Below are 26,517 nucleotides of genomic sequence, written 5' to 3'. Positions count from 1 at the left end.
GATTGTAATAGTTCCATCGTTTTGCTCAATATTTACTCTTCCATTTTAAGGAAGTGGGGAGATACCGAAAACTGTAGTCGACAGGGTAATGTGAGGGAGGTGGTGATATGGGAAAGTCCATGTCATCACGGAAGAAATGGGAATATTTAGGAAAAAGGGTTGGATGCATGGGAATTTCGGGTGTTGAAAAGTTTAATAAATGAAGAACAATAAAGAGTAAGAGCAGTTAGGTGGCTATTAAAAGCTTTTAAGGGTTATATTCTTAATTGGAATGAAAATCTTCATTATTATTGTCACACTGAGGGGATTTATATATTCTTATTGAGTTTTATTTTGCCAGAATTTGTGAAATTATTCAGTGACAATCAACAACTACAAACCATACAAACTATATACTATCAGTATAATTTTATTTTACGAATGAAGCAATTTTTTTCTCATTAATTTATTGAAGACAATTAATCTTATTTAACTCTCATATTTAATTTGATCTTTATTCCCTTGTCTATCCAAGGGCTCATTTCAATAAAGAAGTTAATAGTTGTGCTGGAGGAAGGTTCACATATTGATAAAAAAACATGGTTATTATTTCCATGACAATATTTTTTTCATCGAAATAGGTGTTTTTCAATGCATTTGTTTAGAACCAAAAACAAACATGCTGAATTTTAAATCATATTAAAAGCTCTGTCGTTTTTGGAAATTATTAGAAATGTTATTACCCTTTGAATTTCTATCGCATTTCTTTAGGCATATGGATTCAAAATTGAAACGAAATTAATGGAGTGATGAAATAAGAGAATAAAAATATGAGTTTTTCATCCTTATTTTAGAGGAATCATACTCTAGGAGCAAGTTCTCTCGTAGGCACCTTGATTGACTAAAATAATTATAATTTTTGTTTTCCTTTCGGTCCATTTCACCTCCTCCATTTTTCTCCACATCCACATTTCAAAAGCCTCCAGTCTACGTCTATCCTCCTGCTTCAATGACCACGTTTCCGCGCCGTACATAGCTACGCTCCATATCAAAGTTTTTACGAGTATTTTCTTAACATCCTTACTCAACGCCCCTGTCACCAACTCCCTCCTCCTTGTGAAAGCCTCTTTGCCTAGCGCAATGCTTCTCCTTGTGTCCCTACTACTTTGACCGTGTTGGCCCAAAACACTACCGAGATACGTAAACTGTTCTACCTGCTCTAGTTTTTGCCCTCCTATTTTAATGTTTAGCTTAGCCTTTTTCTTTCTAGAAAATCGCATAACCTTTATTTTATTAATATTTATTCTCATCCCATACCTGTCGCACTGAATTTTCAATTCATTCATCAATGCTTGCAACCCCTTGGCTGACTGACAAACTAAAGCTTGGTCATCAGCAAACCTAACTGATTTTACGAATTCCCCGCCCACTTTCATTCCTACCTTCCGTTCTTCCCATGCCTCTTTGATCATTTCCTCTACATACAGGCTGAACAGCAACGGCGATAATGGGCAACCCTGCCTTACACCTCTTCCTAAAACTACCCATCCAGACTCCCCGTTCCCCACTCGTGCCTGAGCAGTCTGAGACATGTACAGGTTGCGGATTATCCGCCTTTACCTCCAATCTATTCCTATTTTCGGCAATATACTCATTAGTTTTTCCCAATTCACTTTATCAAACGATTTTTCGAAATCTACGAAACAGGCAAATACCTCCTGGTTGTGTTCTATATTCCTCTCGATTAATAACCTCATTACTGCAATGGCATCGCGCGTGCCTCTCCCAATCCTGAACCAAAACTGGGCATTGCCTTTGTAATCAATAGCCCTGCTCTCCATCTTTTTGTTAATGTTCCTGAGAACCGCTACCCCCACGGCCTTATTTGATTTCAACTCCCTTAAGATCCTGTCTACTTTATCGTTGAATTTTCCGGAACTTTAACTATCTTCTCTAACGTCATATTCCCTTTCTATGTCTAGGTTTGTTGGCCTATGTTCTATACCATACACTTCCTCTATATATTCCTTCCATCTCTCTTCATTCTTTTCTGTTTCAAATATTATCTCACGCGACTTATTTCTAAAAGTTAATACAGGTCTTCCATTATTACTCACAGATATTGTTTTAACTGTCTTGCATATCGCACCAATTTCACCGTACCTAGGCAAACTTTCTATATCCTCGCACTGCATCTTCCACCATGTTTCTTTTTCTTTATTTATTACCTGTCTCAATTTATTATACAACTCTTTTTGCTCAACTCATCTTTCTAATCATGTAATCCAAAATCCATGGCTTTGTTGTCCTTTCACCATTACCAGTTCCTATTTTTCTCAATAGTTTCAGCCTCAACTTTGTGGAAGTTCATTTATTACCAGTTCCTATATTTTATTTTACAGCTTCCGATGTCTCTTTTTTCATTAATATCTACTTTTTCCTCGTTAGTATTTAGCTTTTTTCCCTCATTCTTATTTTTCTCCACAGCCTGCTGTTACTCCTTCCTTGTAAATCCAGGAATGCTTCAATATTCCACTTTCTAACCCGCCACCCCAGATTTATCTTAATGGATAGTATGCTACACTTCATAAATTCTAACTTGTGATCAGAGTTCACATCCGCTCCCGGGAAGTAGTGCCAATCGACCACGCTGTTCCTAACTCTGTGCCTAACTACATATCATCTAACTGATTAATTTCTGAGTAACCTGGAATTTTTCATGAATGCATTCGTTTTTTGTGTTGCCCGAATTAAATGTTGGTGATGACTAACCCCTGTCTCTTGCAGAATTGAATTGCTTTCTCCCCGCGGCCATTCCTCGTGCCTAAACCGCAGTCACCCACCTCATCATCATCCTTCCTTCGCCTACCGTCGCATTCCAATCCCCCATTACTATCAAATTTTTCCCTGCGGCAACACACGCGATTATGTCCTCTGACTCATCGTATATCCTATTGGCTATTCCTCCTTAAGATTGCTTGGTGCCATGTACGCATACCTGAACAAACACCAAGTTCGTTGGCCCTGCTTTTATCTCTGCTGGTAATATTCTATCCGTTGCTTGTTCTATGTTAACTACGCTTCTTCCCACCTCTTTATTTAAACTCTATAGTAATCCCTCGTTGGCTCTCGTCCCCGCCGTTGCATATTATTCTATAATTATCACTCCAGAAATCCCCGCTATCCTTCCATCTCACCTCACATAGACCTAAAATATCTATATATCCTCTTTTCATCTCCTTCTTAATATTCTCTAACTTTCCTGTCCTTCATATTTTCTGTCCTGCTGCTCTCGGTTTTCCCTTGCAAGGATTTCTTGGGATGACGACCGCGGAAGCCTTGCCTCACCCGCTGCCGGACACGACACGCCGCCGATTGGGCCGAGCCCATTAGTTTCCGGGACTCATATTCTTTGAGTGTCCATCATTTCAATCTTTTGAATGGAAACTGAGGTGGTTCCCCGATACCTTCCTCAATAGTGTTTGTGACTAGGCTTTAGTAATCAAGGCCGCCCCTCTGGGGTCAGACGCCTTAGCATCTGCCTCACTGAGGAACAGACGCTGCGAGGACTACATTTCGTCTGGCGCCTAACCTTCGACCTATCTGACATGAGTGAACCAACCACGAGTAATTATCTTTGCTCCCGCCAGATTAAATACACCTTCCACCATTTTTTTATTCACTTCCTCCATAGCTCTTTTATTCTTCCGTCAACATTCCACCTGTTTTCTTCTTCTTTTGTTTTTCCTGAAAACTCTGAAATTTGTGATATTTCCTGAATTTATTTCCGCTTCCCATTCCTTGTGCTCTTGAAACGCTCGTTGACTCTTCGGTTTGCCTTACCTTGTGTGATCCATGCCAATTGTGTTTTCTAGTTTTGGGAAAAATAAGTCAAAAACTATTTTTTAGTCTGTCTTGCCTCACCTATTCCCTTCCGATATCCTGAGAGGACTGTTTGTATCTTTTTTATTATTTATGTTAATCTCTCTGTTTTTTGGTTAAGTTGTCGCTGTTTCTGGACTTCATTTTCTATTATCAAATATTTCTTTTTATACATTATTTTACTTATATTTTTTTTAAACGGTTAGTTTATTCCATTTTCCTTGACCTTGCTGGTTTGGCCTCATTTAAATTCGCCTGAATCATCACATCTAGGAACTTGAATTTCACGACTATGCTTAGTCATCCATGCTTCGTTGTCATTTTCTTTGTGGTATTCCCCAATACTTATCAGCAATTCGGTTTCCTTGAGAGATATTTGCAGCTTACCTTTTTAGACATTTATTTCTCCAGGTACACCTTCTTTGTTCAGCTAGGTTCGCAGGATCATCTGTAAATGTTAAACAGTCAATTTTTAAGTTACCTCCCTTATTTTTAGGTTTAATATTATTGATTCCCGCTTCAGTTTCTTCTCCTTTCTTTCGAAACATTTTTCAGAATACAGCTGTCAATTAAAACGTTAAAGTTAATCGTCAAATTAAGGTCGGCCCATATGCTTTCCTCGCTTCCATTTTAATTTTGAAATGTTTTGAAATTTCTGAACCCGTTATGAAAGGGCCGGAAAGTTCTCAACATTTTATCTTTCATTTTGTACTTATTTGTCAAAGCTATCCGTGTAACTACAATTGATTTAGAATCGGCTCTGAGTTCCTTCTAGGTCAATGCAACAATTTTTACACTCTGAAATTGTTGCATTGTAATGCATACTAGCGGATGACTCCGTTAAAAGTTACTGTTGCAACATCTCCCGCAGTTTCTTTGGAATTTTTCCTCCTTGGTGTTTAATGATGTTTCTCTGTTGTAAGAGTCTAAAGCTTTAGCGTGCAGATGTCTTTGGCTCCGATTTTTATGTCTCTAATTATTAATGTGAGGCTTAGGATCTAATCTGAAGAAGTTCCTCCTACTCTAAACTTTGAATGATTTTCCAACCAATTCATTAGCTGTTATGAGAGGATTTCTATTTACAATGGATAAAGAAATGTATCTTCTGTATTCGAATGCGTCCATTTGATCTCCCATTTGGTGGAGTATCTATATTTGTGCCTTTTTCCAATCTTTTTATATTTCTTCCATGGCTCATGTATTCTTGATTCCTTCTTGTCGAAAACGTTGTACTTTTGTGACATAAATATGTATAAGTACATACAATTGTACAAATGCTTTATTACTTCGCCGGGAAGGATTTTGAAGCCTAGAAATAAAAATAATAAAAGGATTTCTTTAATTTTCAAAACTTTTTGGTCCCTTAGCATTTAGATGTTAAATCATTTGAATGAATTTTTTTCTCGTGTTCATATTATAATGCATAACAAAATAAGAGTAATAATTGGAGGATTCTGCATTCTTGGGTTTCACCGTGTTGTTGTTTAATGCTGACAACAGTTTCACCGAAGTTGCATTTGGCGTCTTCAGGTCGAAGACAACAATTTCGCCGAAGTTGCATTTGGTGAAACTGTTGTAAGCATTAAACAACGACGCGGTGAAACCTGAGAATGCAGAATCCTTCAAACCACCGCCGCGAAAACCTACGCAGCCAAGAGTAATGATTATACACATTATTATGTTTGAATTCTCAAAGTATCACTGTTTTTTCTAACACAATGCATCTAAAGGTTTTTTAAAATTGTAATCACGCTCTATGAAATAGGAAAATGCCTATATATTATTACATAGACTGTAAATATAACAAGCGACAAAGGCCTAACTTCCAGTTACTAATTATTAAGGGTTTTGGGCCGAGGAGTTTAATTTTCAGTCCTTCGTAGAAAGCCCATTATTTCAGTGCTTTGAATCTAAAATGATATGGTTGCGGTATTCGTACCATAAGCTCGTCCAAGACTATCGATTGACACGCCACGTCGGAGGTTATGTATAACTTTTGCCACGTATATATCACAAATGTAATATAATGTCAAACACTTAATGAATGTCTTCATTAAATATTCGGTCATTCGAAAGTACTTTTGACAATGAAACAAAGACGATTGTTTTTATTAGTTCATATTAAACAGTGCGCCATTGATATTTTAGGATCAATTGCCTTTTCCTCGTATAATTACTGTATTGTCTATTTCGTAGCTAATTTGTATAATTTGAGTTTGATAAACAAATGGACTATTCAAGAGTGTATAACATTTTCATCTAAAATGTGTTCACTTTGTCGATAATAAATTACGAGAAGTGTAATTTGTAATTCCGTTCATTCCGGTCCACTTCATTACATACCAATCATGGAAGTAAATGTTGCGTATTATTATTAGCAGAAAGGTTCTTGTTTTAATAATGCCATTACGTATTACCTGCAAAACTGTGTTTGAATTTCCAAATTGTTTCATGCTTTTGGACCCGTTTACTACCTCCATGTCTGAATTTCTTCTGCATTAAGTTTTTGTTAATTAGAAAACGTCATTTTATCTGGTTTATGACAAATTGTCAAATGGTAATATCTATTTGAAATTCATAAATAAAGTATCTATTACTATTTTTAAGCACTGAATTTCATAAAATGCGATCCTTTTGGCGCGGCTCCAAAAATATTAAATTTGAAAATGAAAGCTTCAGGAATTTCCTGGCTCTATACTCTGCCGCTCCATTAACTTCTTTGAATCCAGAAATTCTTAGTAAATCACAAAAACTTTTGATATATGGGCATGATTTTTTGACTATTATTGAAGGAAATTTCTGTGCTACAAATATGGAACCAGGTAACCCTCATAGATGAATGCGAGAAATATTTAGATGGTTCCATGAATGCATGAACTGACTGAAGCCATTGATTAAAAGTCGCTGAACAGTCAAGAGTTATATATTTCGAAAAAGCGGAGGAAATTTTTAATTATTTTATACTACAAGTGAATGGAATAATGCGGAATATCGGACTTAGATTTGTAGTGTAACATTAATATTCTAGAAGAACAGGAAGAATATACCAAGCTCTATAGTAGTTAGCGATTAAAATCTAGCTAAATAGCAGAAACTTGAAACATTCAAAACGTTTCTATGCATCGAGAATCTTCTGCCCGAGTTATTTCAAGCCTTACTGGAATGTGGCATTTTTTATATTTACATTGCATTACACGGTACCATGCAATTCACCACTATAGTGTAGGAGTGATTACATACTAGAGTACTTTTGACCCAAAATATTTTGCCCCTTACAGCGGTTTGATACAGTTATTTGAACCTCTTGTCGTTCGCGGTAAATATGGCATCTTAATTGTAACTATCCTAATCTATCGAATTATTTACATGATATGCGGCGATATGTAATTTCACCTTCGCTCTGAGAGTGATTCCAAGCCTAGCTCCTCTAAAAACCTTGATCCGCTACTCAGTTTGCCATGAGAAAGTTTTACAAATCTATCTTCTCCACGCTGCACGCGATTCAATTCGGCAATCGATCCAACTCCATGAGGATCCCATATACTAGGAGCATATTCTAATTGAAGTTTAACCAACGGCAGAAAACTTTTCTCCTTAATTCTTCATCACACTTCCCCTATACTCTCCTTCTCCTGATAAATCATAATTTTTTGTTAGCTTGTGAACATATAACCCGTTTAAGTTTCACCCAGGAGAGGTCTTGAGTAAGGGTAATGCCTAAGTATTTAGTCAAATCCACACTTTCAATTTTATTATCAATGATGAAGTTAAGTAGGGGACTAATATTCCGAAAATTCATTATCCCTACTTTTTAAATGTTTTATTCTAATTTCAAAGTGTCGTACTTACGTGTGTATCGTTAAATCATCTCCAATTTTGGTTTTGAACGGAGCGGATGGACATAAAAGTGCTTGTCGCAATAAGCAGAGAAGTACGTACGAAGCGTGAAGCGTTTTTTGAAGTAAAATAGGTTATGGAGGAAAACAAAGGAAGCGGAGCGACTGAGTGAGAAACGAAAAATATTTTGATTTGGTAGTCGCTCAATACTATATTTCTATTAGACAACCCAATCTAACTCATTCCTTCTGCCCTCCTCGCCACAGGGACCGCGAGGAGCAGAGCGTCCAAGGGGATCTCTGGGGTCGTCCGCCTCGCACGGCCGGCCCTTTGGACAGCGCTCGAACTCTGACATGCCCCCGGCGGCGCCGGCACGAGGATCCGCAGACTCCCCGTCGACGTGGTCTTGGCTGGCCGTCCGCGCTGGAGGCGAACCTTGAGGCGTGCGCCAGGGGCGGCGGCAGCCGGGGCGAACCCCTCGGGGATCACGTGTCGGGGACCACGGTTCGACACCAGCAGCAGTCGCGGCGGGGGGGCGGCACCGGGAGCAGGGGCGTGGTCGGCGCGAGGGGGTCGGTCGTCGTCTTGCCCTCGTGCTGCGACGAGGGGGGGCACCACCATGCGTGCGGAGACGCGGTCGGCGGCGGCCCTGAGCCGGAACGTGCGTGCGTGACGTCACTCTGACGTGCGGTGACGCCATCGGAGGGAGGGGTCGGGGCCTGGATCCGCGGAGGGGGTGGCGGCGGGGGCGGAGGAGAACTGCTCCTCGCGCGCTGCCCCCCGCCTCCCCCGGGCGCCGCCGCCGCCTCCGCTCCCGGCCACCACCACCACACCCAGCAGGGGGCGGGGAGCAGCGGCAGCAGCACCAACAGCGCCGCCGCGCAAGACTCGAGCAACACCAACACGGCGACGGGGCACCACTCCAAGACACGTTACAGGTGGGTGACCAGACACCCGCCCTGCATGCACCCCGTCGCTATGACCCCTCCACCCCACCCCTACTCCCCCACTTCATGCCTCAAATGTAAGCCATGTCCGTTTTGTAAACTTTCATTCAAATGAGCACCACTCAAAGTCCTTATCACGAGTTGTTGCTCGCATTTAAACTACATGCTGCTTCCTTGGCACCAGGTTCTAACTTATTTTTTTGTAAAAAAGTTAGGGTGAGCGATTTTTACACTCTGAAATAATTGCATTGAAATGCATATTAGCAAATGACTCCGTTAAAAGTTGCCGTTGCGGCTTCCCACGCAGTTTCTTTGGAATTCGTCAAAGTATAAACAGCCTAAGTATTTAAAAGTTGGCTTTTAACCTTGTGGACTTTTTTTTTTAAATACTACGGTGAGTCTCCTCCCCGTAGATCAATAGTTTATTCCAGTAGCAACATACATAGTTATATAACACTGCTATATGTTGATTGGGGGGATACCTGCTCACGCTTAAATTCCCCTTTTGTCTTCAATCGCCAAAGTTACTCGATGTGAGATTTTCAAACAGTTATTTACATAAACTCTCAAGTATCCAAAACATACATAATAATGCATTTGGAATTACACACTTAACCATTCACAGAATACACAGAACATTAGAATTTAGGCTTTTCGAGTACAATTAGTACATATTTTCACAATAATCAGCACAAGTACAGAAACATACAACATAATGTATACAGATAAAAATAATTTGTATCGTGAATGTATGATATATTTTGATTTTTCGCCTAGTTGTAGAGCACGTTAAATAGGAAAATTTACACTGACAGTAAAATGTGTTAGATGTGTCTGCTTACCTTGCTTAATTACCACTCATGTGACGAAGTCAAATAGGAGTTTACAATTGGTCTTTAAGGGTCGCGCACGACAACGAATGCCTGTGGCATTGTACTCGTATGTACGGTATTCCGTCACAACATCTTGTTCATCTAAAGCCCCCAAAATTTCAGAGTTTAAGAGGACGCCTCGATAGTTTAACTGTCTAAAGAACTAGACTAAAGGGATCCGGGTTCGAATCTCAGTCAAGGCGAATGATTTTTACACTCTGAAATCGTTGCATTCTTTTTAGTACTTTATTTACCGTTTCCAAGGTCTACTCTTTATTGACTTTGAATGAGATTTCAAGGGTTGGTAACCGGGGAAATAAAACTAAGCATCATTATATCTGGTTTAGGAGTCCTAGATAACTTTACCCAATTTCTAGTGCGTGTATCTGGGACAATAATCCTTATTAACTGTTACAGTCTCTGACGTCATCATGCGTGTAAAAATTTCATTTTCATGTTATCATAATTTTCGTAAAGGGAGCGCGCAATTGCTCTGTTAGTGGGAAAAGGAAAGGGATTTATCAATAAATGTTATTTCCCTAGGACACATCCCTTGGGACAAGCATGCATGCTCAAAAGAAATATTCTTCAGACAAGGATTCGTTTTCAATCCCTTATGAACTTTAATGAGGCACAATGGGGTAGGATGATCTTAAAAAATGAATAAGAAGGGTGATGGACTAAAAAGACGCAATGGCTACAGGTAAATAAACTAAAATTCCAAAAACATTCTCAACTCTGTTTACTTTCAAAGATTTTTTTAGCTTTCTTTCGGCTGAGAATAGCAGACCCCCTCCTTAATTTGACCAATGCAGAAGAGAACTTAACGCTGTCCTAAACAGAGCTAATCCAAAGCCAGAATATGATAAATATTGGGTTATTTAAAACAATACTAGCTGAACATAAGAGGAGGACTAAAACTTCAAGATCATGGCGCTGAGAAAGCAAGAAATATTTTTGCGTAAAGATGCAAACCTAACTGATTTTACGAATTCCCTGCATACTTTCATTCCTACCTCCAGTTCTTCCCATGTCTCTTTAATCATTTCCTCCGCATACAGGTTGAACAGCAACGGTGATAATGGGCAACCCTGCCTTACACCTCTTCTTAACACTGCCCATCCGGACTCCCCGTTCCCCACCCGCACCTGAGCAGTCTGATACATGTACAGGTTGCGTATTAGCCTGCTGTCCCTCCAATCTATTCCTATTTTCTGCAATGTACTCATTAGTTTTTCCCAGTTCACTCTATCAAACGCTTTTTCGAAATCTACGAAACAGGCAAATACCTCCTGGTTGTGTTCTATATTCCTCTCGATTAATAATCTCATTACTGAAATGGCATCACGCGTACCTCTCCCCTTCCTAAACCCAAACTGATCATCCCCTAAGTAATCATTTGCCCTTCTCTCTATCCTTTTGTTTATGTCCCTTAGAACAACTTTAGCTGCGTGGGATATCAAACTTATCGCCCTGCAGTCCTCACATGATAGGAGCTAACACTGATCTCACAAAGTCTTCCGGCCAGATTCCTTCCTCATAGGTACTACGAATCAGCCCATATAATAGCCTCTTCCTCCCCCATTTTTCTAAACCTTTTTAGTAGTTCCGCAGGAATGTTATCCACCCCCACGGCCTTATTTAGTTTCATCTCCCTTAATGCCTTTTCTATGTCATCGCCAAGTATGTTTGGACCTAAGCTATCTTCATCTACGTCATATTCCTTTTCTGTGTCTAACATTTTTGGTCTGAGTTCTTTACTATACAGTTCTTAAATATATATTCCTTCTCCTTGGATCTTTCCTGCGTCAACTATTGTCTTACCCTCCTTATCTCTAACTGTTACCATAGATCTTACTTTCTTACTCCTCGATAAAGTTTTAACATTGCTGTACAGCGCACCAATTTCACCCTTCCTCTGTAAACTTTCCATATCCTCGCACTGCGTCTTCCACCATGCTTCGTTTGCTTTATTTGTTGTCCCGCCTCAATTTATTGTTTAATTCTTTGTATTTCATTTTGCCTAACTCTGTTTTTAAATTCTTCCATTTTCTCCTCTCATCCATCTTTGTAATCATCTCATCCGTGATCCATTGTTTCCTAGTCCTTTTAGCGTTAACGGTTCCAATAGTGTCTTTTGCGGCTTTCAATAACCCTTTCTTGATACTTTCCCATTTTTATTCCATAGTACTTAACTCTTTACCATCCTCCATGATTTCCTCTACCACCTGTTTGTATTCCTTACTTTTCAAACCATTTAATGCTTCTACATTCCATTTTCCAACCCCACGCCCCTGCCTTATCTTTTTGAAACGGACGCTACATTTCTTAACAGCTAAATTGTGGTCAGAGTCCGCACCCGCTCCCGGGAAGCTGTGCGAATTTATCACTTTGTTCCTAAACCTGCGTCTAAGCAGAATATAATCTAGCTGATACCTTTCTGAGTCACCTGCCATTTTCCTTGTATACCTGCGTCTTTTATTATATATATATATATATATACTACCTTGATCAAAAATTTCCCGGAATTTATTCAGAAAATTAAAAATACCAGTTTATTCATCTAAATCTATATTGTCCCCTTCAAAGTAATCCCCATCGACTGCAACACACTTATGCCAGCGCTTGATCCAATCCTCGAAACATTTTTTATATTCGGTTTTCGGTATGTCCATCAGTGCTTCCTGCGATTTTTCCATTACTTCCTCTCGGCTGCTAAAACGCGTTCCCCGTAATGGTTTTTTAACTCGATTGAACAGAAAGAAGTCACAGGGAGCCAAATCAGGTGAATTCGGTGGCTGTTGGATGGTATTTGTTGCATTTTTCGTCAAAAAATTACGAATAATGATAGCACTGTGCGACGGTGCGTTATCATGGTGCAAAATCCACGAGTTTTCTGCCCACATTTCTGGTCTCTTTCGGCGAATTGCTTCACGCAAACGTCTCATAACGCCCAAATAATACTCTTTGTTTACTGTCTGGCCTTCTGGCAAAAATTCATGATGCACTACACCGTTGTAATCCATGAAAACCGTCAGCATTGCCTTCTTTTTTGACTGAAAACGACGTGGTTTTTTTGGTCTCGGCTCATTTGGTGAACGCCATTCACTTGCCTGATGTCTGGATTGCGTGTCGTACTCATAAACCCACGTCTCGTCTCCAGTAATGATCCTTTTGATGAATGTGGGATCGGATTCAGCCTCGCAAATCATGTCTTTTGCGACGTCAACACGGTCTCTTTTTTGCATGAAATTGAGGTCTTTTGGAACCAACTTTGCAGCTACACGACGGAAACCCAAATCATTAACCACAATGTCTTGGGCGGATCCATAGGCAATGTTCAAGTCCTCCGCTATTTCTCTGATGGTTAATTTGCGGTTATTGACCAACATTTCTTTTACTTTATCAATTTTTTCACCGACTTTCGATGTCGATGGTCTGCCACTGCGTTCATCATCTTCGATTGACTCACGACCACTTCTGAACCGCTCGTGCCACTGGTAAACGACCGTTTTTTTTAGAGAATCGTTGCCGAAACACTTTTCCAACATTTCCAACGTCCGTGCGCCACTAAATCCGTTTTTTACGCAAAATTTAATACAAGTTCGTTGTTGCAAATTTAAATCCATTTCTGCAATTGTAAAAAATCGCCAACACACACAGAGATAGATGTACTCTTGGCTACGTAACTTTTGCAAATGTTAAGTTATGACACTAAGATTTAAAGGGAATATCAACAACAGATGTACCAATTTAACAAAAAAAACAGAACTCAAATCGGAACGATGGGAGCGCCACACGGTGGTTATTCCGGGAACTTTTTGATCAAGGTAGTATATATATATATATATGTATATATATATATATATATATATATATATATATATACATATATATAATGAAAGTGCATCAGTGAATACACCAAGATAATTCGCCATAGACATTATTGTCTACGAATGCCCAAAACATAATTCTACCTCTCCTGCCAGCAAATGATGGAAGACCAGGCCTTAACATTATATGTTTAAATTGATCTGTGCAAATGTCAGAGGATCTGGGTAAATATACGCAGTTAGTTCATGTAAACGTACGACTAGTGACTTTAGGAACTATTTTAATTTGAACTATTTATACTGTTTTTCATCACCTAGTTCAACGCATTCTTAGGATAAAATAAACCGTAATCTACTTTATTTATGCTTCATTTTGCCCTGGCATTAGTGCGATTACGATTAAATGAATAATGGCTTACGCATTAAGCCCCTACGGAGACATTTAAATCTAGTTTCTGATCCTAGGACAAATTCAACATTTATGACCGTGATACAATCGGATTCTGAGACCCTTAGGTACTAATCCGGCTTGTTATGGACCTGGAAACCCTGACCCGATTTATTATTCTGAGTTTAATTTCGAGAATGGCTTTCCATCACTCAAGTGTCTCTAGCGTCATTCATAAATCATGTAGTTCATGTAGTGAAGCGGAGTAGATGCAAAGTGTGGTTATTATCTCTGCGCCATCAAAAATGTGAATAAATGAGCTCTTGTAAGCATCGTAATAATATTAATTTGCAAACGAGACTCGTTTCTGGCAGGAGATATTATTTATTATCGCCGTGAAACCTATTTTGGACCTTGAGAAAAAGAAAAAATATCACACGACTCTTATTAGAGGTGGAAGTTTTATTTTTGAAAAATAAAAATTATAGGCTGCGATCGATTTCCAGACTGATGGAGTAATTAATTGATCTAGTTTTAAATAATTAGGCAGCATTCATTTCTAAATTATTGTGCGGCGCGCTGGTTCCCTAGGTATCCACCCTCGCCTTTGAAAAGGCGAGCCAATTGCTCGAACGACGGGAAAAAACTCGACTCTCCGAGTTGAATACGTACTTTGTCGGACGAAGAATGCGTTAAAAGTTTCGGGGGTCTGTTTGCGTTGTGGAGATGCTTGAATTGAGATGAGGTGAGCACGAGATACGTACGATGGAACACGAGATTACTTCATTTCGGTCGACTTGAGTGACAAGGATGCCCGGGGTCCCTCCGCAACTATCTCTCCGTCTGAAATTTGAATGCGATCCCTCGCTGTATTCGCGATACGTCTCCTCCCCCCCTGGCGGGGGGAGTCCTTCCTCCGACCCTCCCGTCCGTCATCCACCTCCCCAACCACCTTCCCATCCCCCACCACAACTCTTCCCAAGTGCTCTCTCGCGAATGATCTTCGGAAATAACCTCCAGGAGAGCGGGCGCGCAGTCGTCCTTTTTTTCCCCTAACAGGACGATTTCTTCTCCTGCTGCTCGGTGGATCCCGAGATTGAAGGCCTTCCCCTACCCACCCCCACCCCCCCTCCAATCCCCCACCGTTTCACCCCTCCCCATCCCATCCGTCGTCTCATCTAAACGCCTTTGAGTGAGTGCGGTCGCTATGAGTGTGCCCTCCCCACCGCCTTCCTCTCACTCTCGATCCTCGGGTTCGATTAAAAGAAGGAACCCCTCCTCACCCCCGCCTTACCCCCCACCCCGAGTGCACTCCGGCGTTCGGTCGTTCTATTTTCGCCCCCTTTCCACCCTCCACACGCCCCTTCCCCTTCACGGGCTGGGAGAGAGAGTCTCTCCCTCCCTCCCCCCCCCCCCCCCCACCCGCCCACCAACGCCCTATTCTCTCGTTCATTGCCCTCAGTTAAGCAGCAATCCGAGGGAGGGAAAGAGTTTTTGTAGTTCTTTAGCCTCCGCTATTTTTTTATATCAGTCCGGCCGGCTGGCTACTTGGTACTATTTCTCGCGAGACTTGGAGAATCTTAATTAGTTTTGGGAAGTGAGCCACTACACTGTGAGCGAACTGAGCCTCGCGGGGAGAATGTGGATTTCATGCCTTGCTTAACTCAAATAAGTGGTATTAGTGGAATGTGAGACGAACAATAAAAAAAGGAACACGCAGGACGGCCATAAATGGAACTTTTAAACGGGTTTTCAAAAAGAATACAAGGGACCATTTTAGCCTTTCGTGAGTGTTTTGGAATGTAAATAGTTCCTTTACAAAATATGAGTCCTTTTTGTAGTTCCCATTCATAGTTGCAAATTACAAGGGATGAGAATAATTCAAGAATCAAATATTTTGAATATCAATGAGGGAAATCATTTGTTTGCCGTAGAAATAGCAAAAATGTTATGTAGATTGACAAAATTAATGAGTTCTAATTCAGAAAACACGCATTTTACGACAAAATAATTACTTGAATTTAGGAACTTACAAATTTACGATTCGTATTTCTAAAATGGCATTTATAGAAATAAAGCAAGCCTTTCTTTATTTGCAATAATATCTCTGAAAGTATTATTTTTATAGTATTGTGACGTAAAAAAGATATTGAGTGGAAAATGAACAAACCCTTCAAGGGATAATTCTAGGAAGAGAAAATATGGGCGGATAAGGATTTCGTAATTACTGTGGTAAAATTAGAAAAGTAGTATAAGACTGTGCTCAATAAATGAAAGGTTTTTGAACCGCTAGATGCTTAAAAATAATTTTCAAATTAAGATAAAAAAGAAGAAAACCATAATTGAAATAGTAGTAGTGCTTTTTGGGGGAGTCGACCGACAGCAGCAGGTTATTCGCGTCATTAGAGCTGGATGTAAAAGGAAGAAGGGTGGAGAGAAACCCGACGTCTGCATTAACCTACTCTTAACAAAAGGAACCAAGAGGTCCGCAGTTCAACTTCCCATCCGACGGACGGTGTACTCACTCAAAGTGCTCACCACAGAGCGCCTCAAGTAGGGATCGAGATGCCACTGAAAAAGATCTGGCGCATCCAGGATTTGAAGTCGGGCCCTTAGGGTGGGAGAGCAGTAGCAGTGCGTTAGCCTCCGGGCAAATCCAATCCCCATTATTGAAATATCATCAAAGTATATGAAGCCGTAAGTTAGTGAAGAAAAGGCCAAAGAAATTGGACTAAACAGAATCATAATGCGATAAATACTATTACCAAAGTGTTTAAAACACTTCTTAAGCGCCAAAGCGATCAAAATATGGCACAGGTAAACATTTGGTGTGAATATTTCAATAAAATTGAAGTGCAATAAGAAATAAATATGAATTTAACTCAAAATAAGTATTCCCAATCATAAATTTTGTACAATTAAATTTGTTTTTTTTTACAAAATAATTTTTCTAATCCCGAAAAATTTAAGTAGGAACTCGCCAGCCTTTTCCGGAAAACTTTTTTTTGGTATTTGAACAATGCTTCAAGATGAAAATAACCGTGAAATTCCGGGTTCCTCTTTTCATTTTTGTGTTGCAAGTCCTTGCTCACAGGTGACTCCCGATTCTTTCTTCTGGAAAAATGCTGCACAATCCTGCTGATATTCCAGCCGTGCTATTCCTCGCTCGTATCAGACGTGAGATTCACGGGGGTCCACGCGGGAGGAAGAGGGAGAAAGAATGGGGCGAACGAGGGATCCAGGAAGAAAAAGACAAAAACTTCCCCTCGACGAAATCCGATCTTTTTCTATGAGACCTGATCTGGTGCGCTCTTTTCTCTGCGGCTGAAAAGACGAATGCCACGGATACCTTCGGGTCGTACCCGCTCTCATTTTCCCTTAATGAGACTCGAAATGAAATGACCTGAAAATAGGTTTGCTAGAAAGTTAATGATGAAATACCGGAGCTCAAGGAAGATTCGGGCAAGGTGGGTCCACGTGCGTGTGTGCCGTTGGTATGCTTTGTCTCCGGTCAATCTTAAAAGAATCCCCTTCCACTTTTGGACGCTACCAGACTTACGATTTTTTGGTTCAGAGGGTGAGATAAGGCTTCTAGTCAGCTTGGTGCCATATTATTGTGGAGGGAATTGAGTCTCTCTTCAAATTTGCCTGTAGATCCTTTTCCAAATCGTATATGAAACTTAATGTTCGTAAGTAATGTAAAATTAAGTAAAGGCTTTTAACCCAAGTATGGTGATGGAGTTTCATTATTCACAGTTATGCGGTAGCTGGAACTAATTATAATGTATAATAACTGGAAATAATCATTGAAAGGACATGACCATAATGAGCGTGAGAGTTGGTCGACGAATTTGTCCCTGTGGGAAATAGAGGGTACATATTTGGAATGACGAGGTATTAATTTATTATTATTTGGACATTTGAAGAGTATTAAAAAATATTTTAGAGTAAATATAAGATAAACAGATATTAGTGTGGCCTTTAAATTTTAGAATTAAGGGAATATTTTATTAGTCAATTAACACTACAAGTAATAATGAGCGAAAATTAACATTACTTTCACGCAATGACAGCAAAATGGCCAAGAAACTGTTTTTAATTGGTCTTGATATATTGGAAATGGAAGGTGAAACGTATTTTGTCACTTCGGGTCCTTCTTCTGAAGAAGTAATTGCGCTGATGGTATTGTTTGACTTAAGCAAAGCTCTTTGGTGTGTGTTTAACAAATTAAACATAAGATTTTTTAGTTTCCTCTCCACGCGAAACGCGCATTTTTTCTCCAAATTCTGGTAGATAGGCAGTAAAAAACCTGTTGAATATTTAGCGGAATATGTTCAAAAGATTTACTCAGACTTGAGAACGGAACCATCTGGCCAATAGCCAATGTTGCTCGGTAAACTCAGTAAATTCGCTTATCATTGTCCTGCGGGTATGTTCCACCAATTAATGAGCGTACAGCATTTATGCGAAGTGTAAATTAAATCTAATGTTTATATTATTATATGTATTATTAGTATATTAATTATAATTATTAGAAGAAAAATGTAGCTGAATGAAAAAATCTACACAAGGATAGGATATTTAACATAGCCAGAGGTATAATAAATATTATTTTTGACGTAGTGAAATGGTTCGTTTAAAATATCCCCGTTGGAGTGGACAATTGTTGCTAAATTAAATGTATGAAATTTTAAAACTTAGCAGATATTTTGGAGGACTTAAATACTATTATATTTTTAAACAATTTCACAGATAAAATAGTAATATGAGTACAAGGGAAAAGTGTTTTTAAGTAAAAGAAAAGTCTGTCGACAAGGTTTAAGTTGTACCGTATATATCCTACAAAAGCACTGAAAAGAGTTGAAAGATTAATTCGCCGGCCTTTTAAGGAATGCATGGGTTGAGAGAGATAGAAGGCACATCCTTTCATTCTCGGGTTGGCCAAAAAGCTGGGCTCGGGAAGGGCGTGTCGAAATGGCGCATCCCATTGAAACTGCGGTCGAACAGTTTACTCCGCCGTTACTGTTTCGGCCGCTACAAGAAGCGGGCGCTACAGAGGGCGCCCCGCAGGGCACCCTGGGCGCCAGATCTATGCTCGACCTTGACTAAGGATTCTGAAAAATCGAGCCGTTGCCTAGAGATGACTCATTACCGGAGTCAACTGCTTGTTTCTGTTAATGTGGTCTTCGGTAGTAAGTTGTGAAATACTATATTTCGTACGTATCAGCCGCGTAGATCATCCGACATACGCTCAGTATAAAATTTTTATAATTTTGTACTTAAATAAAATTCATTTTGCATACTTTGTATATGTTTGGTCATATTTAGTGTTACAATCTGATTGCCCTTATTCATGTAATTTATTCATGGTTGATTACTTAGATATTCTAATACTTCCTTTCCCTCTTTTTCGGACGGTTCCTTCGATCCATTTGGGGCATTTTTGTAGCAAAATAGTATTTTAATGCTGGTCTAAATTGTATATTTATCTAAATTGCTCTCTTTCTTTCGATATTTTCTTTTCTATTTTTTTATTTTAAGCATCATGTGCTTTGATTAAAATAATAATCTTAATTTGTACAGTTATTAAGTCTTTACTTAATGGTTTCCCTTGAAGCTAATTTCTTAGATTAGCTACCGATAAACAGATGAAATCCTATTACCATGAGGAGTTTTTTTTACAAATACAATAATATTTAAACTGAAAATGAGATCTCACGAGTTTTCCTTTCGGATTCGACCTGTCTGCGTGTCTGCCCCTCCTTCCAGATATGTGGCGGTGGAGGGGGGATGGAAAAAGGGGGAAGGGGAAGAGTAGGAGGGGAAAGGAAAGACGGGAGAGGCAGCGGGGGGGGAGGGGGATGTGATCAGCCTCCCGTAGCGAAGGGGGTGCTTGGCGAGGGCAAGGGGCTGAACCGGGGTGGTGCGTGCGGGGGTGAGGCGTGGGTGTCGCCGGGGGTGCGTTAAGAAACACGGCGAAATATATGATTCAGAGGCCGACCTCAGACCTCAGTAGGAGGAGTGTGGGTGGGGTAAGAGTCAAAGGATATGTGTGAGCGCGCGCCTGAGCGAAGTGACGCCCGGGTGGTGGTGGTTGGCGGGAACAAGGGGGGCAGGAAGGTTGGGACGTGGGGGGGGGGGGGCGAGGCCCGACTTGGATACGGGTCAGTGGTGCTCAGAAGTCGTCGTAAATTGTGAGCGCGAGAGGCTTCTGTAAGATGGATGATCAATGAGATGCCACCGCCGCTAAAACAAATGCTCTGCATTACCAGCGTGAGTTTGGATTCCTCTCGTTCCGTGGGGATCGATGGACGAGCGCTGAATTTGAGTATCCGTTCCGGGAACTGAATTAGCCCGTGGTATTTCCACGCGATTTATTCGTCTGTTCCTAAAACGAAGCTACATTAAATTCAACAGAGAAGTATTTCTTTGATGTCGATATTGAAGTGCCAGTTATGAATTCCTATCCGACGACCTGGACACTATATAAATCTCTTTTGAAATGTTCTGTTTGGAATGTGAAGCAAGTATTAAAGGATATTGACAATTTTAGAGCCTGGAATAATATTTTATGCTTGCAAAATATTGATTTATCTGCGTCTTCTCTGTTAAATGTGGAGGGATAAATTCCTACGGCCATGTTTCTTTACCCATAGTATGAATATTATATATAAGAAGAGTGTTATTTGAAGAAAATGTAATAAGCAAAGGAAGAAATAATTGTGAGTGATGTACGCATAGTGATTTTTGGCTAAATGATTCATTTAATCATCCTCTAAAAAGAATTTCGTTCAAAGATATTAACTGATTTTTTTTCATTAATTGACGTTATATTTTCCCTGTTCTCTTAAAGATGAATTTAAGGACGTAAATTATTTCTTTGTGTCCTTAACACCAGAAAATGGTCCGATAAAGTAGTGAAATAACGTCTCATCAACTTTTTTTAATGTACTATATCATACCAATATTTTACATGAAAAAACAAATTTTATGATTTCCTTATTTTATCTATTAGACAAGTCATCACCGAATAGGCTCCAATATTTTAAGCATTAGAACGGTGGTTGATCAATTACTTATGATAAATCTTATCAATATCAATGGAATAACTCCGCGTTACTTTTGTTGTATGTACTTAAATTAACACCAACTCTAAGCTAACCCTGTATTGTAAGTCAGTATTACATTAGTAACACTTGTGCGTCGAAGTTACTTTAATGATCTCAGGCAGCGAAATAACTGTTGTTTGGTTTTGGCGTCATACAAATTTGCCTCAATTGAAGTGAATTTGAAGGCGATTTGAGAAGGAAAACTTTGGTATGAGTAGGCCACTTTTGCAAACTCAATTTGGTTGAAATAAATTCCAAAAACATTCAAGAAAAAAGGGATTTCAAACAGATATGGTTTTATAAAATAATTTTATCGATTGTGTTACGTTTTAAGAATCAAAATGTCTTAATATCAATATTATATTGACAATATACGTGGAATTATAACGTCTGATGAATAAGACAGAGAATTTTATGTGAACTGTTAATTATGTAGCGATTTCTCATCTGAAAGAAATTCGCTGAGAGCAAGATTAGCAATGACGATTTATAATGAATTTGGTCAAGTTTTTTGTATTAAGAGTATACCAAGTTTTCCTGTTCAAAGCAAGGCTTTGGGGTGCAAAAATACACATATTCCTGTGTTCGTTCCAACTAGTAATTTTAAGTTCTAAAACAGAAATGAAAAACTTATTCTAAAATTAACTTTAGGTTTCCAAGTTGAGCGTAGAGCTTATTTCCAATGCGAAGCAATGCGAAATGCGGAATTTTATATATTCTGGAGTTTGGAGGACAGTTGTATCCCTGCTTCGCCATTTGATTCCCATAAAAAGTCACAACTTGGTACGCTACAGATGATGGTATGCAATTAAATCATCATAACACAAAGTCGAAACCTTCGCACCTTTCGGTGAACGTTCATACAAAGCTTCCGCAAACCCTCCGACGGGAAAGAGTATCACAAGCTCCCTCGTATTTGACCGAATCTTTAGTAACATTCTCTTTGGTATCCATGTTATTTCCTCTATCAGTTTTTTTACGGATTTAAAACCTGATATTTTAGACAAGAAATCGTGCAGACTACAGGATTTAGAGATTTTGGTACGGAAAAGAGTTGAGGAAGCAAATTGAACTGAAAGAGAATTAATGACGTAGTTTTAAACGTAGAGGGAGAGCAGCGGACATTATTAAGTCACATTTGATGACGACTATGAAAGGAAACTGGAGAGGACGTATTAAAAAAACCTAAAACCCTGATATAAAGGAAATTCGTAGCTAAGTAGCGTAGGGGAAGGAAGAGTATTTAGTTTTTAGACGGCGTGATAGCGTGTAAAAACAGCGTGAACAAGAAGAAGAAAATGATAAAGCCCAAGGAATGTGATATTTGTGTGACACAGTTCATATCAAAAAAGAAGGGGGAGAATAGAATAGACTTTTTAGAATACAGGATAAAAGGTTGGGAGAACGAGGGAAATATTTTTGTTTAAATGAGAAGGAACCCATGAATAAGGTAATTCGTCGGCTGTTGATTTCATTTGATAAGGAATAAAATTTATGGAATATAATTTCCAAATACTCCATGCATATTAACTGGATGCCGATTCAAATAAACGTTGGTTCGTAGCTTCTTACTTTTTTTGGGCAACCGATGGTCACTTCTTTACCTTCTTTGGTTTTTATCTCTTCCAGGATAAGGTAGTCTCACTTCTGTCCGTCAACCACCCCCCCCCTTTGCTCGTGTTACGAGGTTTGGCAGCCAGTGATAGAGACATATGGAGAACGAGAGAGACGTGGCTTTTAAGGAACTTGAGGAGGAGGGTTAGAAGGTCGCATTTTTGTCCGCCATCTATCGTGGTATCCAACGAAGGAAGGATTGGAAGCGGGAGAGTGGAGGCGGTCGCGTGGGCGAATGTCGTAACTGGGGACGTTTCTCGCAAATATAAGGCCACCCGAGACCATGGAATTTGGAAGATTCCTTCATCTTAAAGGGTTGAGTATCCCTTCATGAAAATTCCGGGTAATCGGTAATTGTTCGGTATTTACTCATTTTAATGTTTCCTTCGCATCTGCTACCGCCCTTCCCCACGTCCCTTCCTTGTTTTCATCCCGGCGACTCGGCTGTCCGCCATTGGCGCTCCCTTTCGCCCCTCTCCGATTCTTCTTTAGAAATAAGACTGTGGTTTAGATAAAAAATTCCAATAATTCTGATTCGCTTTTCGTATAATCTATGGGATACAGATTGATTCCTTTCACCTCAAGGTCCGATTACCGAGTGATTTCTCGAATTACCTAACCAATATTTTTCCAGCATTGATTACTGGTATCGGAAAATGTGCATAAAAACGCACTGATGCAAATGGAAATTTCATTTGTAAGCCAGTACGCAGATTGGGATGGAAATAATTCAAATTGAGTGCGTGATTCGGATTTGAAATAGCACGCCAGTGGCAATAACCAGGTGATCGTGTGGTATTGAAAGAAGAAGTCGGAACATTTCCGAACTCAATTTCAGACTGAAAATAAGTGCCTTCGTTTTCCACAAAGGAAAAAAACACCTCAAGAACACCTAGTCATTCTACTTTGCTGTGTCGTTACTCACGTGATGAATTATTACATTTTAGTGTGGTAGTAGACCTTTGAGACCTTAGTATCAGAGTTAAGATTTAAATGAACATTATTAAAGATCCTGTACAAATAGTTATGCACCCTCCTGAATGGAAGATCTCCAAATTCATCATATTAATTCGTGGATATATATATATAGTATATATATATATATATATATATATATATATATATATATATATATATATATATATATATATATATATATATATATATACTGGCCCCCCTACCCTGATGTGTGAATTTTCACACGCCGTATAGGGCTTAGTGGGTGATCTCTAACATCACCTACTAAACCGACCTTCGGGTTAATTACTGTGTTTATGGTTTTATATCTTATTGCATATATATCTTTATAATATATATATATTATAAAGATATATATGTATAAAGTTATATATATATATATATATATATATATATATATATATATATATATACATATATATATATATATACATATAATCAGTTAGGTTTGCTGATGACTAAGCTTTAGTTTGTCAGTCAGCCAAGGGGTTGCAAACATTGCTTAGTGCATTGGAAATTCAGTGCGACAGGTATGGGATGAGAATCAATATTAATAAAATAATGCTTATGCAATTTTCTAGAAAAAAAAAACAGGCTAAGCTAAACATTAAAATAGGAGGGCAAAAACTAGAGCAGGTAGAACAGTTTATGTATCTCGGTAGTGTTTTGGACCAACACGGTCAAAGTAGTAGGGACATAAGGAGAAGCATTGCGCTAGTCAAAGAGGCTTTCACAAGGAGGAGGGAGTTGGTGACAGGGACGTTGAGTAAGGATGTTAAGAAAAGACTCGTAAAACTTTGATATGGTGCGTAGCTATGTACGGCGCGGAAACGTGGTCATTGAAGCAGGAGGATAGACGTAGATTGGAGGCTTTTGAAATGTGGGTGTGGAGAAGAATGGAGAAGGTGAAATGGACAGAGAAGAAAACAAATGAGGCAGTACTTGATATGGTGGGCGAGGACAGGGGTTTGTTGAGAGAAATCCTATGGAGGCAGGAAAAGTGGATGAAGGGGGTATTGACCGGCAGTGGTATGTTGAAGACTGTGATAGAGGGGAGAATGTTGGGCAAACGAGGAATGGGAAGGAACAGGATAGGGATGTTGGACGGGATGAAGGGTGGAAGAAGTTACTCAGAAATGAAGAGGGACCTGATGTAGAGTAGGATGTTGTGTTTGCATAGGAGTTACAAAATGTTTATTTTAGGAGCTGTGACCATCCAAAAACCTACCTTAACCGGTTGATTAACTAATAACAATATATATATATATATTTATATATATTGGTTTATATATATATATATATATATATATATATATATATATATATATATATGCTACCCAAATCCCCTTTTCTTTCCTTGTCTTGAAGAGGCTTATATATTGATATATCAACGAATATATATATATATATATATATATGCTACCCAAATCCCCTTTTCTTTCCTTGTCTTGAAGAGGCTTTCCGGCGTCAAATGTATATATTAGGGTATGATGAATATTTATGAGGGTAGGTTGAAAACTAGTTTGCACATGCTTGTACACCACAAACAAAATGATCTTTATAAGCATATCATATGGAAGTAGCGTTTTCCCTCAACACGCATGCGCAGGTTTAAGGTCGTTACATTCATTCAGTGTATTTTGAGAAGCGAAAGTATGGAGACGTGTTCTAGTGACATGTCAACGCGAGTTAAACAGCGTGACTTAAAAAGTGACTCCTACTGAGATTCATCGTCGTTTAAAGGCTGTTTATGGTGACGATTCTGCTGATAGGTCTACTGTAAATTGATGGGTGGTGTAATTTATTAATAGCGAGATTGGAAAAGCCATAATTGCTGGTGAAACACGCAGCGGACCCCCGATCACTGGATTTGATTCAAAATGACCGGCGAATCACTCAAAAGAGTATCTCAAACCACATTAGAATATCCAAGGATCGTGTCAACTTCATTATTGAACGATTGGGAAACCGTAAAATCTGTGCACGAAGGGTACCATGCCGTCTCACTGTATAGAGGACAAACAGCGTCGATTGGGATGCTGCGAGCAAAACCCTCCTTATTCCCCCGATTTTGCACCTTGCGATTTTAATTTTTTTCTTCAACTCAAGGGTAATCATTTCACCTCGGATGATGAGGTAAAGGCAGCTGTCAAGTCCTGGATTCTCGTATATCCTAGTTTTTTAAGGGATAACCTTTAGGCAAACGGACCTTTTTCCGTGTTTTAAAGAAGTTTGACGGAGACATGAGCAGTGGAAATTTTACAAGTTCTTTTTCCGCTCTTTACAGGATATCATACTTTATTTGATTTCTTTCCCCAGGGGCACACATGCTCGCTCTTCGAGTCGAGTGCTTGTCCCTCTCCCTCGTCATCCCCTATCCTCCCACCTCTCTCACCCTCCGCCCCTCCCCATCTCCCCCAGAGTACCCTGCCCCAATACCCCCCGAGTCACCCGCATCTCCCCTCGACCCCTTTCACCTCCTCCCCTTCCTCGCCAGGCCATCTTCTCATACCCTCTTCCCCTGCACCTCAAATTCCTCCGCCTCAATATTTCATGGCTTTTGTGACCCGTTTGCGGTCCTGCGTGAGCGATTATTGCGGTCAAAGGGACTTGCTCAGCGGGGCGGGAGATGCTAGCAGCTAACAACATTTCTGGAGTAAGGGTAAGGGATGGGGGGCCAGGGGGCGGGGGGCGGGCGAGATGCCAAAAGGGTTCGCTGCACGCCAAATGGAAAGGGGCAGGTGAGGGAGGTTAAAGGGGTGGGTTTTGATGGGGGCGCAGGTAAGGGGAGGGGTCGGGAGGGAGGAATGGAAGGCCTGATGCGGAGATGGCACAGCGAATGTTCGTTGCAGCCTGCCAGCGGATACGTTGATGGTGAAGGGGGGGAAGAGGGGAAGGATTCGTGAATCCTTCGGGAGGGAAATTAATTTCACTATATATGTTCCGGAATGATTATGAAACAAGTGAGCAAGAACAATAAATGCATTTTAGTGAATTGATGGTTCCAATCATCCATTTGGCAAAGGTATTTGGCGAATTACTTATCAGCTTATATCAATAGTCTTAATTCTGCAGCAT

At 39.7% G+C, this 26,517-nt stretch overlaps 1 protein-coding gene across 1 annotated transcript in view; it reads left to right on the top strand.

Moving 5' to 3' along the window:
- The first annotated feature begins 8,438 nt into the window (after positions 1-8,438).
- The window catches only part of LOC139690491 (uncharacterized), a 423,344-nt gene continuing 405,265 nt past the window's right edge, over positions 8,439-26,517 (top strand). The window contains exon 1 of the mRNA XM_071587948.1: positions 8,439-8,636. The gene's annotated coding sequence lies outside the window, so the exon portion shown is untranslated. The remainder of the gene's footprint in view (positions 8,637-26,517) is intronic.

This window comes from Hetaerina americana, unplaced genomic scaffold, assembly GCF_022747635.1.
Source record: "Hetaerina americana unplaced genomic scaffold, ioHetAmer1.1.p SCAF_3, whole genome shotgun sequence".
Classification (NCBI taxonomy): Eukaryota; Metazoa; Arthropoda; class Insecta; order Odonata; family Calopterygidae; genus Hetaerina; species Hetaerina americana.
The sequence above is the reverse complement of the archived record's forward strand: the minus strand, read 5'-3'. Positions and strand labels throughout refer to the sequence as shown.